This window comes from Balaenoptera musculus, chromosome 18 (genome assembly GCF_009873245.2).
Source record: "Balaenoptera musculus isolate JJ_BM4_2016_0621 chromosome 18, mBalMus1.pri.v3, whole genome shotgun sequence".
Lineage (NCBI taxonomy): Eukaryota > Metazoa > Chordata > Mammalia > Artiodactyla > Balaenopteridae > Balaenoptera > Balaenoptera musculus.
In genome coordinates, this window is record NC_045802.1 from 23,598,883 (window position 1) to 23,619,566 (window position 20,684).

The window sequence follows — 20,684 nt, forward strand, 5'->3', positions numbered from 1 at the left end:
GCTGACATCCATCTAGCAGAATGAAGGCTGAAGTGAAGCAAAGAAGAAAGAAGAAAAGAGAAGAAACCAGAACATTGCCCCTGCATGGCTCTTTTGCGCTGCTCCATTTCCCATTTCTGTTGCTTTGTCTTTTTTCTCTTCACTTGTCTGCCAAGAAGTTATAGTTGATTTGTTTATAACCATAGCCTCAAGGTTGGCAGCTCTGAAATGTCAGAGGTGACAACGGAAAGCTTCTTAAAATAAATTTTGAAAATGTGCAGCTAGATTAATTTCTTTCCGTCTTAATGTTTCTCCACTATTTAATACCAAAAAAAAAAAAAAACCCACAGCTCAACCATTGACCATATTTCAGTTAGCAAGTTTAAGCTTAAATAAAGTTCTGTTTATGCAGAGTGGTAATGAGAGCTTCCCTTTTTAAAAAAAATTTTTTTAAATCTATCTTTGCACAATTAGCAAATTATTAAATGACCTTTCCTTCAAAGCCTGCAAGCACTTGCTTGTTTCCACTCGTAAGAGAACATGTTTTACAAGGTTCACATTGATTAATTGACAAATGCTGATAAAATCAAAGCAGGGCTAAAATGCAGTTCACCAGCATTTTAAATTACGTTTGTTCAATAATGTTTCAAGTGCCTATACATTTATGGTTCACCTTTCAATAAATATTATTGTCGTAATTGAAACATCTGTTGTGTAAACGTTATGTCTGAAGATGACTATCAGGGACCCCAGCTAGGACTAAACATTTCTATATCTGTGTATGCTTTTCTGCTCGATTAAAAGCACTGATTGCTGTGAGCACTTTAAAGATGGATGCTTTATATTTTATGTGAAATGAACACTAACACATTTTAATATATTTTGAAATTCAAGTACCCTTGATTGACCTAAGTGTAGTGTTCCATACATTCATAGAGAGCTTAAACCATAAAAATAAATAAAGAAATGCTCTAAACTACTAGCCTTATGCCATTCACTGAAAGCATGGCATTCTTAGCTCATTGCTACCCAGCTGTTTTGGCAGCTCTGCTGGGCTCCGTTAGAGGGCCTGTATCTTGGCTGTTTCACACTCAGATGTGTTTCAGACATCGAAGATGCTTGGCCAAACCCAGATTCCCGTTTTTTGCTTATAAGTAGCTGTCCAGTAGAATCTCTTGCATCCCAGGTCAAACCTGAAGGTGCCGAGGATCCCAGCAGGAGAAAATGTACGTTAGGTCATAGACTGTCCTGCAGAGTTCCCACACCCATCCTGTCATGGTCCTTACTCACTGGATAGACTCAGAGATTCTGGTGCCTCAAGAACACCCTGGCATGTAGATTCAGGGCTCCAACCAATCTGATAGTTTTGTCTGGGGCATCTTCAAAAGTCCTGCTTCATCCCAATTCTTGGGAAATTAAGATATCCTCCAAAAGTGCCTTTGACATACTCTTCTCAACAAAGTCATTCTAACTCAGCAAATATTTGCCAATTCTGCTAGATGCCAGGCCCTGCGCTGGGCCCTGGGGATGCAGATATAGACCCAGACAGACTCTCTATCCTGAGGGAGCTTACAATATCCAATCATAACTGTCAACATTTGTAATTTGTTATTTGAGAGATGTCTTTACATAGTTTGCCAAATTTTTTTGAGTCCCCATAGGATGCCAGGCACCACTCTAGGTCTTCAGTAAATAGTCTAAATGTTTTCTTTGTCTGGTAATTATCAGAGACCACTATGTTCTGGTGGCCCCCTGAGGCAAATCTCATTTGCGAGTCTTCTGTGGGGACTACCTCAGTTGCTGGTTACCAGGTAACAGTTGTACTCAAGAGTACCACAGCTGCCAGACCTGGATTGGTCAGTGGAACTGAGCTGAGACCATCACTCTGAACTCAAAGGATGTGCCGCCCTCAGGATGGGCGTGAAGATCCTGGAGCAGGAATGTGGGGCTGGTGATAACGGACTTAAGGACAATTTGGGCCACTTAGAATCAAGCTGATTGGGGAATGTAGAGGCACATTAAACTGACAAGCCAGGGCAGAGGGCTGGGCAGAAGTCACACTGGGCCAGTAAATGGTAGAATTCCAAGTGACTGCCTAGAAGGTAAGGACAGAAGGCAGACTAGCGGAGGCAACTTCTTAAAACAGTTCAGAGCAGGTGAGTTGTTGGAGCCAGCAGCCCAGCCAGCACGTGAGCATTCCAGAACCTCAGCCACTGCTGCTGGCATGGGTCCAGCCATCACGAGAATGAGGCATAAGGATGATAAAACAGGGAGAAAACCTCTTCCATTGAACTTGGTCACAGGAAGTAAAATGCGCTTCTAGTTACCTAGATCACAGGCTGAGAGCAGACCGGGCAGCGTGGCAGAGAATTTCTGAGTTTGGGCTCATTACGTTCTCTCAGCCCAGACATCATTAAGACGGTGTCTGGCACGCGGTAGACACCGTTCTGCCAAACTGACCTGCGTCCTGAGAGGGAGGCAGGTTCCAAAATGAAGCGGTTTGTACATGGCAATATTATAAAAATTAAACTGCCCTGGCACTTAATGGAGACCAAAGAAAAGCCACAGGAGAGTCAGACATACGAGGAGGAGGACCGTTTGTCTAAATGATACATGCATTGCCCCTGCATTGCTGTTGTTCCTTCCTTTGGTTTCTTTCCTGTGGGGTGGCGTTTAGCAAGGAGAGGACAGAGCTGCACAGAACCTGGGAAGTTGGAAGTGTGTGTGGTGAGCTGTGAGCTGCTCGGAGATGATTTCCTTGTGGGAGCATTTGGAAAGAAAGAAATGAAGAGGGAAGGGTGGAAGACCAAAGCCCTGCAGAACTCCCAGGTTTAAGTCTGCGAGATGCCAGAATTGGGTGACTTGCTTGCAGCTCACCCAGGATCCCTTCTGATCTTCCCTCGGGAAGGTACTGCCTGCCCGTCTCCATCGCCCAGAGGCTCTTTTATGTTGATGGCGATAGCCACCAGTCAAAAGAGTAGGAAAGATTATTCCTTGTGACCTTAATAAAAGTCCTGTCGTGCTAGTGTTGTGCATCACACATGGAAGCTGTAAAACACAGTCTTTTTCAAAATGTCCTACGTCACCAAGTTGGGTGGGTGGGACCTGACAAAGACCCCCTCGGTTATGCCCACTGCCATTCTGACCCCTGAAGCCATGAAGGACCACAGAGCCATTGCTCACTCTGCACTCCTGAACCAATATTCCCTGTCTTGACACTAGATGGGGCATTGTTATTATTACAGTGGCTCTCAAATGTGAATATGTAAAACCCAGAAGGAGGAAAACATTTCTTTAGAACATCCTATTGTGCTGCCGAATCAGAGAACACTGGGAGAGGAAAGCCAATGCAGAGTGTGTAATCCAAACACTGGCTTTTCCTTTCCACCTGAGAAAACCGTGACCAGCCCAAGTTCATGCAGTGAGTCAGCAGCAGACCCAGAGCCAGAAGCCAGAACCCAAGTCTAGCGAGACCCAGGCAGCCCCACAGTCTGCACACCTGCCCGGGGAGGAGGGGTGACACGTGGATCTAGGGAGCCACGCGCTCAGCTCTCCGAAGCTGCCTTCTTTTACATGGGGAATAATAGGAGGGTTAAGTCTCCAAGGCACGTCTTCCTAAATACACTCTTCCTACGTCTTGGCTCTACTTGTTGATGGCTCAGAGAAAACAATGAACACAATCCACACACTTGGTTTGTTTATCTTTTTAACCTCTCTGTCACACACAGGCACACACACCCATACACTTACACATACACGCACACGTCTTTGAAAAAATACCAATATGAATGAATTAACTCTTATAAAATGAATAAGCAAAAGTATAACCTATTATATTTAGGTTCCAGCTAACTTAAATTTCCCTTTGGTTTTTAACTCCAGTTTCGTTAGCTTATAGGCCCTGTGAAAACCCATCAAAGTCTTGTCCTCTTCTTGGTCTCAGCCTTTCAGCAGCATCTTCACTTGGGCATTAGAGCCTCATGCTTCCTCCGTCCAGGTCTACCCAGGAGACCTTGCTTCCCCCCTTCCTTGTCCCTCTGTAGCAGAAGAGGGACACAGTACAAAACGTGAAGTCTGCAGCCCAGCCTTCATCTCTATTCAAGAGACCAATGTGATTAAATGACTGGGAGAAAATGATGGGTTTCTCCTTGCTCTCCTCCCTTCTGACTAATAGGACCCAGCACAGAGCAAAATTCTTACACACCCTGTAGCTGATAGCTGTTGGCAGACTCTTTTCTTAGCAGACCCTCTTAATGAGATCAATTTAACTTGTATTTTAAACAGACCGAAAAGGCATGATTATTGCAGTATGCTTTTCCTGATTTCATTGGTAGCACTTCTCACTCATAAACCTACAGCGCTAATTCCAACTATTGCTTCAGTTATGGAATCATTCTCTCTCTGTTTCTACCAAGGTACTTTAAGTCCTCTCCTTCTTGTTACATGTACTTCTAACCATCTGGGGTGCTTGTGAGAAGGGCAGGCCAGTGAGAAAGAAACCATCTAGTTTGTGATTTTTACGTCATGTTGGACTTCTCAAACTTGAATCTTTTTGAAGGAAAACACTTTTAAAAGTCTGATTTTAAACCCTTGGTATGGATGGGCTGATTTTTGTTTTTGTTTTTTTTTCTCTGGCTTGGAATGCTCTCCCCTGCCTGGCCTAATCTTCTTCGTCCTTTAAGACCCAGCTCAAACGTCATCTCTTCTGCCGAACATCTACCCTCCCTACTCCCACGTTCCCTTCCAGAATCCTCACTCTTTATTCTGTGCTGCCGGAGCATCTGATTCATACCACGAGAACATAATCCCAGCGCATTACAACCAGATATACGTGTGTCTGTCCTGCCAGACCAGTCGCAGGCTACTTGAAGGCAGGACCAGCAGACGGTAGTCATCTTGCATCGCCTGCTCAGCACAGCAGATGAGGTGCACTGGGAGTTCTATACGTATTTATGGGGTCGGCTCAAATTATGTCGGCACCAGCTCTTTTAACCTCAGGGTTCTGAGGTTTTGGAAAGTGTGTCAAGTAAAAGTATAATTTTAAAAGCATGGTGTTCTGAAATTTTCTGAAGCAAGAATTTTATATTCTTATTTTTAAGGGGAAAGTGTTACATAAAAAGTCAGCATATATTGCCTGCATCTGGGGATACTGGTCATGTGTTTGCTCCCCACATCTTAACGGGATAGAAATTTTTGTCACCAATTCACTTTGCCCTGTGCAAAAGATATATACTAGAAAAGCTGTGTGTAAAAGTGATGTCTATAAATCAAATTAGGTTTTAAAATGCACTAAGGGAGCAGTTTAAAGAAAATATTTTTCCAAGTGAAAAAGGATAATTTTCCAAGAAAATGAATCATTTCCGGACTTACCGGAGAATTTGCCTGTTGTAGAGAAGTATTTTTCCTAGAATGATAAAGGCTCCCCTATATTCAAAATTCACCTGGCATAAATTTCATGCTTTTCCATGGTCTATTTAAAACACTGGACTTACTCCTAAGATTTTAAATTTATACAACAGATATTCTTGGCTTACTAAAAGTGAATAACTTCTCACTGTCATAAAATTGATATGTATTATGTATTATTTCTGGTTCAGTTAATTTAAAAATTACTTGTGTGGGCATTTAATGACTTTAACACAAAGCTTCTTGGAAGGAGTCAGTATATTATACTCTCGATCTGCAAGTAGAACTGGGGGCTGATGTGAAGGCTTACGCAGCCCCGGAATGTGGAAAAGGGGACCAGGCACCCATCGCAGTGAAATACTTACCATCCGAAGAATCAAAGATGTTGTGCTGGGAACTAAAGTTTTATACGAGTTTTATTTAAAGGTTTCCATTGTCCTTTTTTCTAGATTGGCCAAAGGGAATTGGAGGGGCGGAGGCGTGTAAGTTTGGGGTTATTGCTGTTAGAGTTTATAGTGAATGACTTAGTCATTGTTCCTTTGCATTCAGAGTGCAGGGCCACTGCCATCTCTTCTCCCATCCCCCGGTGGTGGGCACAGCAGAAGTCCTTTAATAATGCATTCGCTGAGTTTGAAAAACAATATTCTTGGCTCTGAAACTATGCATTTAACACATCCTCAGCAAATGCCATGTGGCAAACCTAGTTCTTTTAGACGGAGGTTCTGCAGTGCATCAATAAAGCACGCGGGTGTTGGCCTTTTTCAGTGAACAAGAGGAGAAATGTTGAGTACCTTTTAAATTAAAACGCAACTTTAAATATGCGCTCTCATTTTCATGGACGGCTGAGGCCTGCCTATGCTAATACGCAGCTGATCTTAGGTCTGCAGAGGGCTTGGGAATCGGTCACACCCGGTTCGTCTTTGCTTGCTTTAGCTACGCCTGTGGAAGCACGGGGCCTGCTCTGTTCAATTCTCCCTACATTTAGGCGTTCAGTTTCCTGGGAGATCTTTCTCGTGCCTGGACATTTCTCTCGTGAGCATCACATTTGGACCAACGTATATGCCTCCACCCAATTTTAATTAAGTAGTAAAGCTGATCTCTATTTATTAGAATTTCAAACATAGATATCCCCCCTCCAGCCTCCACTTTAAAAAATGTTTTTATTGGCTGTGTCTTTTCTCACTCCTAAAAAATATCTAAGGAGAAACCCCCTACCTCATTGTCAGAGCTCATCCAACTTTGATTGCTGGTCCTTGGGATGAGAACACGCAGAGCCACGTGGTTGCCTAGAGGTTGCGTTTACCCAAATGTGACCATTACTAGCAGACCCGCCGTACTGCCTTGGGGCAGGTAGGTTCTGGGATGGGCCTCCAGGTGCGAGAGTGGCATCTGACCTATTCCACTGGATTAAAAATTAAAATCTGTTTAGAAGCAAGCTGCTCACTTCTAGCCTGGAGCTTCTAGCAGTAATCCCAGGTTAATGAATGTGTTTCAAGGGAATAGCGTTTCCTTCCTCCTTGCTTCAATTTCCCCCTCTCTCTTTTTGTTTTACTTTTCTCGTCTGCCTGCTTTCCTGTTTGGACAATGGCAACAACCATCATAAATCTAATAATCTGAGCTGAGATACTGATTTAGAAAGACGTACAGCCTTTGTAAGAAATGACACAGATTTAGCTTAGCATAAAGTAATTTTCAATCAGTTAACTGAAGTCTCTAGTTCATAGAGGATCCTTTTTTGATTACAGCTGTTCGGGGAAAATTGCAAATAATATAAAAACAGGCTTACATCATAGAATTTAGCTAATACCTAGGATGCGATAAGGAATTATTCCAATTTCTTAAACCTACATTTAAACATCCAGTACTATGTATTGACTACTGATCTTCAGAATGATGATCAAAATAATCAGAGATATAAAAAATGAATAGGACAGTTCTGTATTCTTTCTTTGTTTTTCATAATTGTGACTTTTTTTATTGTAGCTTTATTTTTATTTTTTTTTAAACATCTTTATTAGAGTGTAATTGCTTTACAATGGTGTGTTAGTTTCTGCTTTATAACAAAGTGAATCAGCTATACATATACATATAATCCCATATCTCCTCCCTCTTGCGGCTGCCTCCCACCCTCCCTGTCCCACCCCTCTAGGTGGTCACAAAGCAATGAGCAGATCTCCCTGTGCTATGCGGCTGCTTCTCACTAGCTATTGATTTTATATTTGGTAGTGTATATATGTCCATGCCACTCTCTCACTTCATCCCAGCTTACCCTTCCCCCTCCCCGTGTCCTCAAGTCCATTCTCTACATCTGAGTCTTTATTCCTGTCCTGCCCCTAGGTTCTTCAGAACCATTTTTTCTTTTTTTAGATTCCATATATATGTGTTAGCATACGGTATTTGTTTTTCTCTTTCTGACTTACTTCACTCTGTATGACAGTCTCTAGGTCCATCCACCTCACTACAAATAACTCAATTTCATTTCTTTATATGGCTGACTAATATTCCATTGTATATATGTGCCACATCTTCTTTATCCATTCATTTGTCGATGGACACTTAGGTTGCTTCCATGTCCTGGCTATTGTAAATAGAGCTGCAATGAACACTGTGGTTATGGTTCTTTTTGAATTATGACTCTTTTTGAATTATGGTTTTCTCAGGGTATATGCCCAGTAGTGGGATTGCTGGGTCGTATTTTTAGTTTTTTAAGGAACCTCCATACTGTTCTCCATAGTGGTGTATCAATTTACATTCCCACCAACAGTGCAAGAGGGATCCCTTTTCTCCACACCCTCTCCAACATTTAATGTTTGTAGATTTTTTGATGATGGCCATTCTGACTGGTGTGACTTGATACCTCATTGTACTTTTGATTTTCATTTCTCTGATGATTAGTGATCTTGAGCATCCCTTCATGTGTTTGCTGGCAATCTGTATATCTTCTTTGGAGAAATGTCTATTTAGGTCTTCTGCCCACTTTGGATGGGGTTGTTTGTTTTTTTGATATTGAGATGCATGAGCTGCTTGTAAATTTTGGAGATTAATCCTTTGTCAGTTGCTTTGTTTGCAAATATTTTCTCCCATTCTGAGGGTTCTCTTTTCATCTTGTTTATGGTTTCCTTTGCTGTGCAAAAGCTTTTAAGTTTCATTAGGTCCCATTTGTATATTTTTGTTTTTATTTCCATTTCTCTAGGAGGTGGGTCAAAAAGGATCTTGCTGTGATTTATGTGATAGAGTCTTCTGCCTGTGTTTTCCTCTAAGAGTTTTATAGTGTCTGGCCTTACATTTGAGTCTTTAATCCATTTCGAGTTTATTTTTGTGTATGGTGTTAGAGAGTGTTCTAATTTCATTCTTTTACATGTAGCTGTCCAGTTTTCCCAGCATCACTTACTGAAGAGGCTGTCTTTTCTCCATTGTATATTCTTGCTTCCTTTATCAGAGGTAACGTGACCATATGCGCGTGAGCTTATCCCTGGGCTTTCTATCCTGTTCCATTGCTCTATATTCTGTTTTTGTGCCAGTACCACACTGTCTTGATTACTGTAGCTTTGTAGTATAGTCTGAAGTCAAGGAGCCTGATTGCTCCAGCTCCATTTTTCTGTCTCAAGATTACTTTGGCTATTTGGGGTCTTTTGTGGTTCTATACAAACTGTGAAATTTTTTTTCTAGTTATGTGAAAAATGGCATTGTTAGTTTGATAGGGATTGCACTGAATCTGTAGAATGCTTTGGGTAGTATTGTCATTTTCACAATATTGATTCTTCCAATCCAAGAACATGGTATATCTCTCCATCTGTTTGTATCATCTTTAATTTCTTTCATCAGTGTCTTATAGTTTTCTGCATACAGGTCTTTTGTCTCCTTAGGTAGGTTTATTCCTAGGTATTTTATTCTTTTTGTTGCAGTGGTAAATGGGAGTGTTTCCTTAATGTCTCTTTCAGATTTTTCATCATTAGTGTATAGGAATGCAAGAGATTTCTGTGCATTAACTTTGTATCCTGCTACTTTACCAAATTCATTGATTAGCTCTAGTAGTTTTCTGGTAGCATCTTTAGGATTCTGTTTGTATAGTATCATGTCATCTGCAAATAGTAACAGTTTTACTTCTTCTTTTCTGATTTTTATTCCTTTTATTTCTTTTTCTACTCTGATTGCTGTGGCTAACACTTCCAAAACTATGATGAATAATAGCGGTGAGAGTGGGCAACCTTGTCTTGTTTCTGATCCTAGTGGAAATGGTTTCAGTTTTTCACCATTGAAAACGATGTTGGCTGTGGGTTTGTCATGTATGGCCTTTACTATGTTGAGGCAAGTTCCCTCTATGCCTACTTTCTGGAGGGTTTTTATCATAAATGGGTGTTGAATTTTGTCGAAAGCTTTTTCTGCATCTATTGAGATGATCATAAGTTTTTTCTCCTTCAATTTGTTAATATAGTGTATCGCACCATATTGATTGATTTGCATATATTGAGTAATCCTTGCATTCCTGGGATAAACCCCACTTGATCATGGTGTATGATCCTTTTCATGTGCTGTTGGATTCTGTTTGCTAGTATTTTGTTGAGGATTTTTGCATCTATGTTCATCAGTGTTATTGGCCTATGCTTTTCTTTCTTTGTGACATCTTTGTCTGGTTTTGGTATCAGGATGATGGTGGCCTCATAGAATGAGTTTAGGAGTGTTCCTCCTCTGCTATATTTTGGAAGAGTTTGAGAAGGATGGGGGTTAGTTTTTCTCTAAATGTTTGAGAGACGTCACCTGTGAAGCCATCTGGTCCTGGGCTTTTGTTTGTTGGAATATTTTTAATCACAGTCTCAATTTCAGTGCTTGTGATTGGTCTGTTTATACTTTCTATTTCTTCCTGGTTCTGTCTCAGAAGGCTGTGCTTTTCTTAGAATTTGTTCATTTCTTCCAGGTTGTCCACTTTATTGGCATATAGTTGCTTGTAGTAATCTCTCATGATCCTTTGTATTTCTGCAGTGTCAGTGGTTACTTCTCCTTTTTCATTTCTAATTCTGTTGATTTGAGTCTTCTCCCTTTTTTCTTGATGAGTCTGGCTAATGGTTTATCAGTTTTGCTTATCTTCTCAAAGAACCAGGTTTTAGTTTTATTGATCTCTGCTATCGTTTCTTTCATTTCTGTTTCATTTATTTCTGATCTGATCTTTATGATTTCTTTCTTTCTGCTAACTTTGGGGGGTTTTTGTTCTTCTTTCTCTAATTGCTTTAGGTGTAAGGTTAGGTTGTTTATTTGAGATGTTTCTTGTTTCTTGAGGTAGGATTGTATTGCTACACACTTCCCTCTTAGAACTGCTTTTGATGCATCCCATAGGTTTTGGGTCATCATGTTTTCATTGCCATTTGTTTCTAGGTATTTTTGGATTTCCTCTTTGATTTCTTCAGTGATCTCTTGGTTATTTAGTAGTGTATTGTTTAGCTTCCATGTGTCTGTAGTTTTTACAGATTTTTTTCCTGAAATTGATATCTAGTCTCATAGTGTTGTGGTCAGTAAAGATACTTGATACGATTTCAATTTTCTTAAATTTACCAAGGCTTGACTTGTGACCCAAGATGTGATCTATCCTGGAGAATGTTCTGTGAGCACTTGAGAAGAAAGTGTATTCTGTTGTTTTTGGATGGAATGTCCTATAAATATCAGTTAAGTCCATCTTGTTTAATGTATCATTTAAAGCTTGTGTTTCCTTATTTATTTTCATTTTGGATGATCTGTCCATTGGTGAAAGGGGTTGTTAAAGTCCCCTACTATTATTGTGTTACTGTCTATTTCCCCTTCTATGTATGTTAGCATTTGCTTTATGTATTGAGGTGCTCCTATGTTGGGTGCCTAAATATTTACAACTGTTATATCTTCTTCTTGGATTGATCCCTTGATCATTATGTAGTGTCCTTGTTTGTCTCTTGTAATAGTCTTTATTTTAAAGTCTATTTTGTCTGATATGAGAATTGCTACTCCAGCTTTCTTTTGATTTCCTTTTGCATGGAATATCTTTTTCCATCCCCTCACTTTCAGTCTGTGTGTGTCCCTAGTTCTGAAGTGGGTTTCTTGTAGAAGTATGTATATGGGTCTTATTTTTGTATCCATTTAGCTAGTCTGTGTCTTTTGTTTGGAGCATTTAATCCATTTACATTTAAGGTAGTTATTGATATGTATATTCCTATTACCATTTTCTTAATTGTTTTGGGGTTTTTTTTGTGGGTCTTTTCCTTCCCTTGTGCTTCCTGGGTAGAGAAGTTCCTTTAGCATTTGTTGTAAAGCTGGTTTGGTGGTGCTGAATTCTCTTAGCTTTTGCTTGGCTGTAAAGGTTTTAATTTGTCGTCAAATCTGAATGAGATTGTTACTGGGTAGAGTAATCTTGGTTGTAGGTTTTTCCCTTTCATCACTTTAAATATGTCCTGCCAGTCCCTTCTGGCTTGCAGAGTTTCTGCTGAAAGATCAGCTCTTAACCTTATGGGGCTTCCCTTGTATGTTATTTGTTGTTTTTCCCTTGCTGCTTTTAATATTTTTTCTTTGTATTTAATTTTTGATAGTTTGATTAATATGTGTCTTGGCGTGTTTCTCCTTTGATTTACCCTGTATGGGACTCTCTGCACTTCCTGGACTTGATTGACTATTTCCTTTCCCATATTAGGGAAGTATTCAACTATAATCTTTTCAAATATTTTCTCAGTCCCTTTCTTCTTCTCTTCTTCTTCTGGGCCCCCTATAATTCGAATGTTGGTGCGTTTAATGTTGTCCCAGAGGTCTCTGAGAGTGTCCTCAATTCTTTACATTCTTTTTTCTTTATTCTGCTCTGTGGTAGTTATTTCCACTATTTTATCTTTCAGGTCACTTATCCATTCTTCTGCCTAAGCTATTCTGCTATTGATTCCTTCTAGAGAATTTTTAATTTCATTTATTTGGCTGTTCCTCATTGTTTCTTTGCTCTTTACTTCTTCTAGGTCCTTGTTAAACATTTCTTGTATTTTCTCCATTCTATTTCCAAGATTTTGGATCATCTTTACTATTATTACTCTGAATTCTTTTTCAGGTAGACTGCCTATTTCCTCTTCATTTGTTTGGTCTTGTGGGTTTTTACCTTGCTCCTTCATCTGCTGTGTATTTCTCTGTCTTCTCATTTTGCTGAACTTACTCTGTTTGCGATCTCCTTTTCCAGGCTGCAGGTTCGTAGTTCCCATTGTTTTTGGTGTCTGCCCCCAGTGGGTAAGGTTGGTTTAGTGGGTTTTGTAGGCTTCCTGGTGGAGGGGACTGGTGCCTATGTTCTGGTGGATGAGGCTGGATCTTGTCTTTCTGGTAGGCAGGACTGCGTCCGGTGGTGTGTTTCGGGGTGTCTGTCAACTTATTATGATTTTAGGCAGTCTCTCTGCTAATGGGTGGGGTTGTGTTCCTGTCCTGCTAGTTGTTTGGCATAGGGTGTCCAGCACTGTAGCTTGCTGGTCGTTGAGTGGAGCTGGGTCTTAGCGTTGAGATGGAGATCTCTGGGAGAGCTTTCGCCGTTTGATATTACGTGGGGTCGGGAGGTCTCTGGTGGACCAGTGTCTTTAACTTGGCTCTCCCACCCCAGAGGCTCAGGCCTGATACCCAGCTGAAGCACCAAGACCCTGTCAGCCACATGGCTTTGGCTAGAGGGTTTGGTATGAGGCTGTGTAGCCTGGAAGTTCTGCAGCTGTTGTTTCATGATGAGGTGAGTCATTCTCCTCCCAAGCATTGTCTCTGCTCCCAAGCATCATCTGTGCTCCCTAACCTTGACATTACTCTGTCACTTGTGACATTTTTGAAGAGTACTGCTTAGATGTCTTGATTTGGGTTTGTCTGATGTTCTCTTACAGCTAAATTGAGGTTATAGAATTTTGGCAAAGATACCGCAGAGGCGATACACACTTCTCAGTGTATCATATCAAGGGGCACATGCTGTCAATATAATCTTATCACTGGTCTTAACGTCTTTTTGATACCATCAGTTGAAACAATATTATTTTCTCCTTAGTAAATGAAATTATATCATTAATTAGAACATAGTATTCTATCATTCCAATGATTGAAGTTTAAATTTACCATTTTAATAAAAATATGCTTTTATAAATATAATATACATTTTCACCTGGATTAACATGATTCTTCAATGAATTTTTTTATTGTAATTAACAGTTCTTACGGTATTCCAGTTTTAGGCATACATCTAAGGTAACTCTGATTTTTTATTTCCTGATCTGTAAAGTGGTTGTGAGAATCAGATGAGATTGTAAATGTGAAAGTGGTAGCATATAGTTGGTGCCTGGCAAATTTTAGGAAAAGTAGAATTCTCTTTTTGATAATTTTTTATGTAAAAAAAAAAATCACATTACCTCTCAAGGTAGTAAAATGTTTAATAAAGTCATGAGTTAGTTAAATATCATAGTAACTATTGTCGGCAGTAGTTACTACTGTTCAAACATATAGAAGCACGTGGATCAAAATTAGTATAGAGGTTTTTAACATTTCTGGCTCTTGAAGTTAGCCTGTTTCTACTTCTTTAATTGCTCTGCTAGTATGAACTTCAGGATTTTTCCCATTGTTCTGTACCTAATTGTTAGCCCTGGTAATTAACACATAAATGATATGAAAGCCCCAGGTTCATCAGACTTTGAGGGTATGACTTTTTAGATCTAGATAAGGAACAGGACCAGGGCTTAAATTATATTTCTCAGGTTAAACACCTGTCCCTATTTTACCCTTTTATTTATTCCCTATTTTAAAATTTGACTTATTTTGTATAAGGAGGTATCCTATAGAACATCAAAGTTTTTGGAACTAAAGTGTTTTCTCGTGGAAGAAAATCTAAAAATATCTTGTCTGCAGCTGTTTGTGATTTTAATACTTCTGAAACTGTTTCTTCTGTCTGTAATACCCTCCTGACAGATCTGTAGGCATATTGAAAGTGTTGCAATGTGGCCTAAACATTTTCATGAGAAAAGTGTGGCTCATTGCTCATTTATTCACTGAGTACCTGTGTTTTGCTAGGTAGGTGCCGGACACACAATCGTGAGCAAAAGAAACAGAATGCCTGCCTGTATGGAACTTCATTCTAGTAGAAGAGACAGGCATTGAGAGGAAAGCAAATGGAGAAATATATGTATTAACAAATACACAAAATGTTATGAAGTTAAAGAACAGGTTGCCATAAGAGAGGATGGTCATTAATCATGGAAGAGATATAAGAAAAGATTCTGCAAGTCAGGCCAACAATCACTTAGCCGGTGCTCTGTCTGCAAGGGTCAAAGCCAGGGATTCGGTAACAGCATGTTCATGAACCCTTGAAATCGGAAGATCTGAAAGGGCATCCTGTAGACTTGCCAGCCGACACTGTACTGTTGAGTATAGAAGGTCAACTAGCTGCTGCTTTCAAAAACTGCAGGAAGCCTTCTCTCCCTCCCTTTCTTCTTTTAATTAATGAATCTGTCATTTATCAACTATATGCTCCCATGGCTGTCAAATTTTGGTGCACATCAGAATCTCTTTTGGAGCTGTTTTTTAAAATGCCTGGACCTCACATCAGATCTACTGAGGGTTTGTTTAAAAATCTGAGGGTGGAAACCAGCCTATGCATTTGTAAAAGCCTCCTCAGGGGACTCTGGTGTCCGTCAAAGGCTGAGAACCACTGTGTGCCAGGCACAGAGGCTAGTTCTGTGGCTACTGAGAAAAGCACATGTCTGCCTAGGGACAAACATGGCTTTGCATATTATATAAGTTCAGCAGTGGAAGCATTTGACGGCTCTATGGAAAGCTCACATTGTCCTCCTTTTGAACTAAACCTTCTTGCACTGTCATCTATATATTCTGACTGCTCCTCAAGTCCTGTCTCTCTGTCTCCAAAGGTTTCTCTCCGTCTATTCCCTCTCTCCATCTCCACTACCACTGCCCCATTTTGCCTGGGCTCTAGGAATTACTTTAGAATTACCCTCCCCCAAGCTTCTCTCCCTGTGAGCTGACCCTTAGTTTATTTACTCTGAGAAGGTTTCTAAATTACAAATTTGATCCTGTCGCTCCCAATTTAAAACACTCTGTTTGGTCCTCATTGCCTGTGGAGATCGAAGTCCCTAGCTTGGCCTGCACCTATGTTTTCAGCATCATTCCCCACCATTTCACCATTTGCCCCACAAACTCCAGGCGATTAAAAACACTCATTTCTATACTACAACATGCACTTTTCAGCTAAGCGTCTTTGCTCATAATGTTGTCAATGCCTGAAACACTTTTTATTCCAGTTTTCACCTTCATTCGTCCTTCAAGAAAATCTAAAATCACTTCCACTGGCAGAGTTGATTGAGTCTTCCTCTCTGTTCTTTATAGTAACCTGTGTTTTAATTAATGTACTCCTTTGTCTATGTGCATACCTATATACTGACACATCTATCTGGGCCAGCCCTCTTTGGAGTGAGTTTTTGTTTGCTTAGAACTTGAAATGGTGCTACAGACAGTAGGAGTTAACTAAATATTGACTGAGTGAGTGGGAAAAAGATTGAATGAACCTGAAACTGGTTTGCTGTATCCCCTCCCACTGGTCCTAATTCCATTTTTTTTTTTTTTGGTATATTACTTAACAAATCTAGTCCATCATATATGTCTGCTTTTCTCCTAATATATGAAGATTACTCTCACCCTTTGTCTTTTTCCCCTAGTCACACACCTAGTAAGTTGTCATTTTAAAACTGACACCAACTCCTTGGGATTCCAGTAGTCATTATGGGTATTTTCAAAGTTGCACTAAGTTCTCAAAGTCAAATGACCTCATCCTGATAAACTTGCTACAACGTCAGATTTGCAAGAGAGCAAAGTGGGTAGCATTTAACCTAGTATGATATTACATTGGTTTCAGGATTGAGCTGCTGATCTCATACATTCAAATGCATTTTAACAATCCTGCATTTTTACTCCCCTCCATTATAGGCCATTACAAGATATTGTTATCTGTAAAACTTTTGATCTCTCCATCAAATCTGAGTGAAAGCCTTGCCATGTAGAGTATTTTTGGTTGTAGGTTTTCCCCTTTCATTGCTTTAAATATATGGTGCCACTCCCTTCTGGCCTGCAGAATTTCTGCTGAAGAGTCAGCTGATAGCCTTATGGGTGTTCCCTTGTATGTAACTTGTTGCTCTTCTTTTGATGCTTTTAATATTATCTCCTTATCTTTAACTTTTGCCGTTTTAATGACATGTCTTCGTCTGGTCCTCTTTGGGTTGGTCGTGTCTGGGACTCTGTGCTTCCTGGACCTGGATGTCTGTTTCCTTTCCTAGGTTAGGGAAGTTTTCAGATATTATGTCTCCAAATATGTTCTCTGCCCCTTTTTCTTTCTCTTCTCCTTCTGGGACCCCTATAATATGAATGTTAGTACACTTGATGTTATCCCAAAGGCCTCTTAAACTGTCCTTCTTTATTTTTATTCTTTTTTCTGTTGAGAGTCAGTGATTTCCACTACTCTGTCTTCCGGCTTGCTGATCCATTCCTCTGTATCTTCTAATCTCCTGTTGATTCCTTCTAGTGTATTTTTTATTTCAATTATTATATTCTTCATTTCTGTTTGGTTCTTCTTTATATTTTTTCACTCTTCATTAAAAGCGTCTAACGTCTCACCCTGTCCGTCCAGTCTTCTCCCGAGTTCTTTGAACATCTTTACGATCATTACCTTGAACTCTTCATTGGGTAGACTGCCCGTCTTCACTCAGTTCTTCTGGGGTTTTCTCTTGTTCTCTCGTTTGGAACATATTCCTCTGTCACCTCGTTTTGCCTGATTTACTGGTTTTATCCCTATGTGTTTGTAAGGTTAGTTATATCTCCCAACCTTGGAGAAGCGGCCTTTGGTAGGAGACGTCCTAGGCGTCCTGGCAGTGCAATTCCTGCTGGTCACCAGAGCTGTCTGTATGCTTTAGGGGTGCCCCTTAAGTGGGCTTCATGGGTCCTCCTGTCGTGGTGGGCTGACCACCATGGGCAGTCTGGCACGCTGGCTCCCAGGCCTGTTGGTTGCCAGGCCCTGCCTTGTGTGGAGGCTGCTAACCCACTGGTGGGCAGAGCTAGGTTCTAGGGTGGGTAGTTCTGGGGCCAAGGGTCCCAGATCTAGTATCAGCCTGCTGGTGGGTGGGATAAGTTTCTGACACAGCTGGGTGCAGAGTCTGGGTGTCCCATAGTCGGTGTTGGTCTGTTAGTGAGGGGGGCTGGATCCTGGGGTGGCTGGATGAGGGGTCCAAGGTGTCTCAGAACTGACGCCGGGCCTGCTGGTGGGCGGGGCTGGGGCGCAGGGGTTCCTGGGGCTGGCGTCTGCCCACTAGGGATTGAGGCTGGTCCCTGGGCTATTGCTGACCCACTGGTGAGTGGAGCTGGGTCTCGGGGTCTTTGACTGCAGGTTGCTGGTGTTCCTGGGGCTAGTGCCCGGGTGGGTAGCACCAGGTCCTGAGCACTCTGGCAGGTAAGGCCAGGTCCTGGGGTAGCTGTGGGCTCAGGGGATCTTTAGGCAGCCTGTCTGCTGGAGGATGGAGCTGTGTCCCTTCCCAGCTGCTGCGTGGCCTGAGGCATCCTAGTATTGGTGCCTACAGGCTATTGGGTGGGGGCAGGGCTGGATCCTGAGGCTGAAAAGCTAGAGGGAGGATTCCAAAATGGTACTTGCCAGCATCAGAGTCCTCGTGGTGGAACGAGCTCCCAGAAATGGCTGCCACCAGTGTCTGTATCCACAGGTTGAGTTCCAGTTGCCTTTTGCCTCTCTGGGAGGCTCTCCAAGATCAACAGGTGGGTCTGACCGGAGTGTCTTATTTCCCGCAGACCTCTGGCTCTCCCAAAAGTAAGCCCTGCTAGGCTTTCAAAGCCAAACGTTCCGGGGGCTTATCCTCCCGGTGCAGGCCCCCTGGGCTGGGGAACAGAACGTGGGACTCGGACCCCTCGCTCCCTGGGGAGAACCTCTGCAGTTGTAATTATCCTCCAGGTTGTGTGATGTGGGTCTTGCCTTTGCTGCATCTCTGCTCCCCCCTACCTGTCTTGTGGTTCCTGCCTTATATCTTCAGTTGTAGAAGGTCTCTTCTGGTAGTCTTCTGGTCTTTCTCATCAATAGTTGCTCTGTAAGTAGTTATAATCTTGGTGTGCCGGTGAGGAGAGGTGAGCTCAGGGTCTTCCTACTCTGCCATCTTGGCCAGTCTCCTCCCAGTATTGAGTCTCACACTTGCTTTTTTTTTTTTTTTTTAAACTTTTTATTTTATATTGGAGCATAGTTGATTAACAATGTTGTGTTAGTTTCAGGTGTACAACAAAGTGATTCAGTTATACATATACCTGTATCTATTCTTTTTCAAATTCTTTTCCCAGTTAAGTTGTTACAGAATACTGAGCAGAGTTCCCAGTGCTATATAGTAGGTCCTTGACTGTTATCCATTTTAAATATAGCAGTGTGTACATATCAATCCCAAACTCCCTAACTATCCCTCCCCCTGACCCTTCCCCCCTGGTAACCATAAGTTCATTCTCTAAGTCTGTGAGTCTGTTTCTGTTTTGTAAATAAGTTCTCTTGTATTATATATATATATATTTTAGATTCCTCATATAAGTGATATCATACGACATTTCTCTTTCTCTGTCTGACTTACTTCACTCAGTATGACAATCTTTAGGTCAATCCATGTTGCTGCAAATGGCATTATTTCATCCTTTTTAATGTCTGAGTAATATTCCATTTGTGTGTGTGTGTGTGTGTGTGTGTGTGTGTGTGTGTGTATCACATCTTCTTTATGCATTCATCTGTCAATGGACGTTTAGGCTGCTTCCATGTCTTAGCTATTGTAAACAGCGCTGCAGTAAACATTGGGGTGCGTGCATCGTTTTGGGCCATGTTTTTCTCTGGGTATATGCCCAGGAGTGGGATTGCAGGATCATATTGAGAATATCTGAGGCTCACCTAACGCCTTTCCTCTCCCCTCTCCCACCACCACCTCAGGCTGTCATTCCGCGCTTGCATTGTTTATTATAACTTCCCAATTTATGAATTATTTTGCTTGCATGTGTGGATTATTTTGCTTGCAGGGGGAAACTCACAAAAGGGGAATTGAACAATTCTGTGGTCTTTGTTGTTTATTGTTAATGACCTTCCCCCCAAATATTTCAATTTTTCCTTGTTCCTCCTCTTCAGATATTTTGAAACATATTCTATGTACTACCTTTGGTTGTTTTTCAAAATGTTCATCCCAGTCCTTCTGGATTTAGGCCTCTCCGGTGTTCTCCTAAGGAATCTTCTGACACTTTTATGATAGTCTCTACTTTGTGTCATTGCTTCCATTTATTTCTCATCCTTGTAGAATCAGAATTCATCAGAGTTCATGTAAAGACATGGTGAATTCTATAATGGCATCCCCTTTTCTTTCACTAGGATTATGACTCTATAATTATGTGATCAAAATCTTATTTTTCAGAATCTCTTTTAAATTAGAGCCGACATCTCTGCGTTCATATTATACTTATCTTTTTGCTGGTGTTTTAAAATGTTTTTCCTAAGTCAGTGGTGTGGATCTGATTAGAATTAGTGTTCTCTATCCTCTCTATTATGGAATCCAGGCTGGTATAGTAACTTTCTTCTAAGAGTCCAGTGATCTTCATGTTGTTATTGACTTTTTTTGCAGCTAGTCAATATTAAGGCTGTTATATAGTTCTTCCCTGGCCTCGAAGTTTGGGAACAGATTCCTGCCACTCTTAACCTAGTTTAATTAAACCATTGGTAATCTGCTCTCCATGACTTTATTTAAAACTCTCTTAAAATCTGTAATATTTTGTGTATTTTTTCGGTCTCTTGGTTAATGAATTCTGAGATTACTCTCTATGCTATAAAAACTGTGCATTATTTTCTTTCTACTAAAGTGATCTCTTTTACGCTGTTGAGCAGTAAAACCCTAGTTTTAGTATTGCATGAGTTGGTGAGTAAATGCATGTTTATATTGTCAAGACTTTCCTAATCTTTTCAGTCTATCTTTTATATTAAAAAAAAAAAACTCACTTTAGCTTTCCAGTTGATAAGCCAGCATCTTTATGTAGGAAAATGTTTTACTTAGGAAGCATGCATTCAAATGCCTTGACATTTTCCTCAAAGCAACATCTTAGAGAATAAAAGCTACCCCTGTCATTATATGGATACAGAGACCAATGTAATCTGAATGACTTCACTTCAGTGTACAGTAGTGGAGAGAGAGGCAGCTTTGTCCTTTCAGTGGCCTCTCCCACTGATTTCACACATCAGCGTTTACCTTTCCCTTCCTGAGCTGCCTGCTTACTTTCTC

General features: G+C 40.9%; 1 protein-coding gene across 10 annotated transcripts in view; it reads left to right on the plus strand.

The window, feature by feature from the left end:
• The window catches only part of ENOX1 (ecto-NOX disulfide-thiol exchanger 1), a 618,533-nt gene that overhangs the window by 352,207 nt on the left and 245,642 nt on the right, over positions 1 to 20,684 (plus strand). The gene's annotated exons all lie outside the window — the stretch shown is intronic.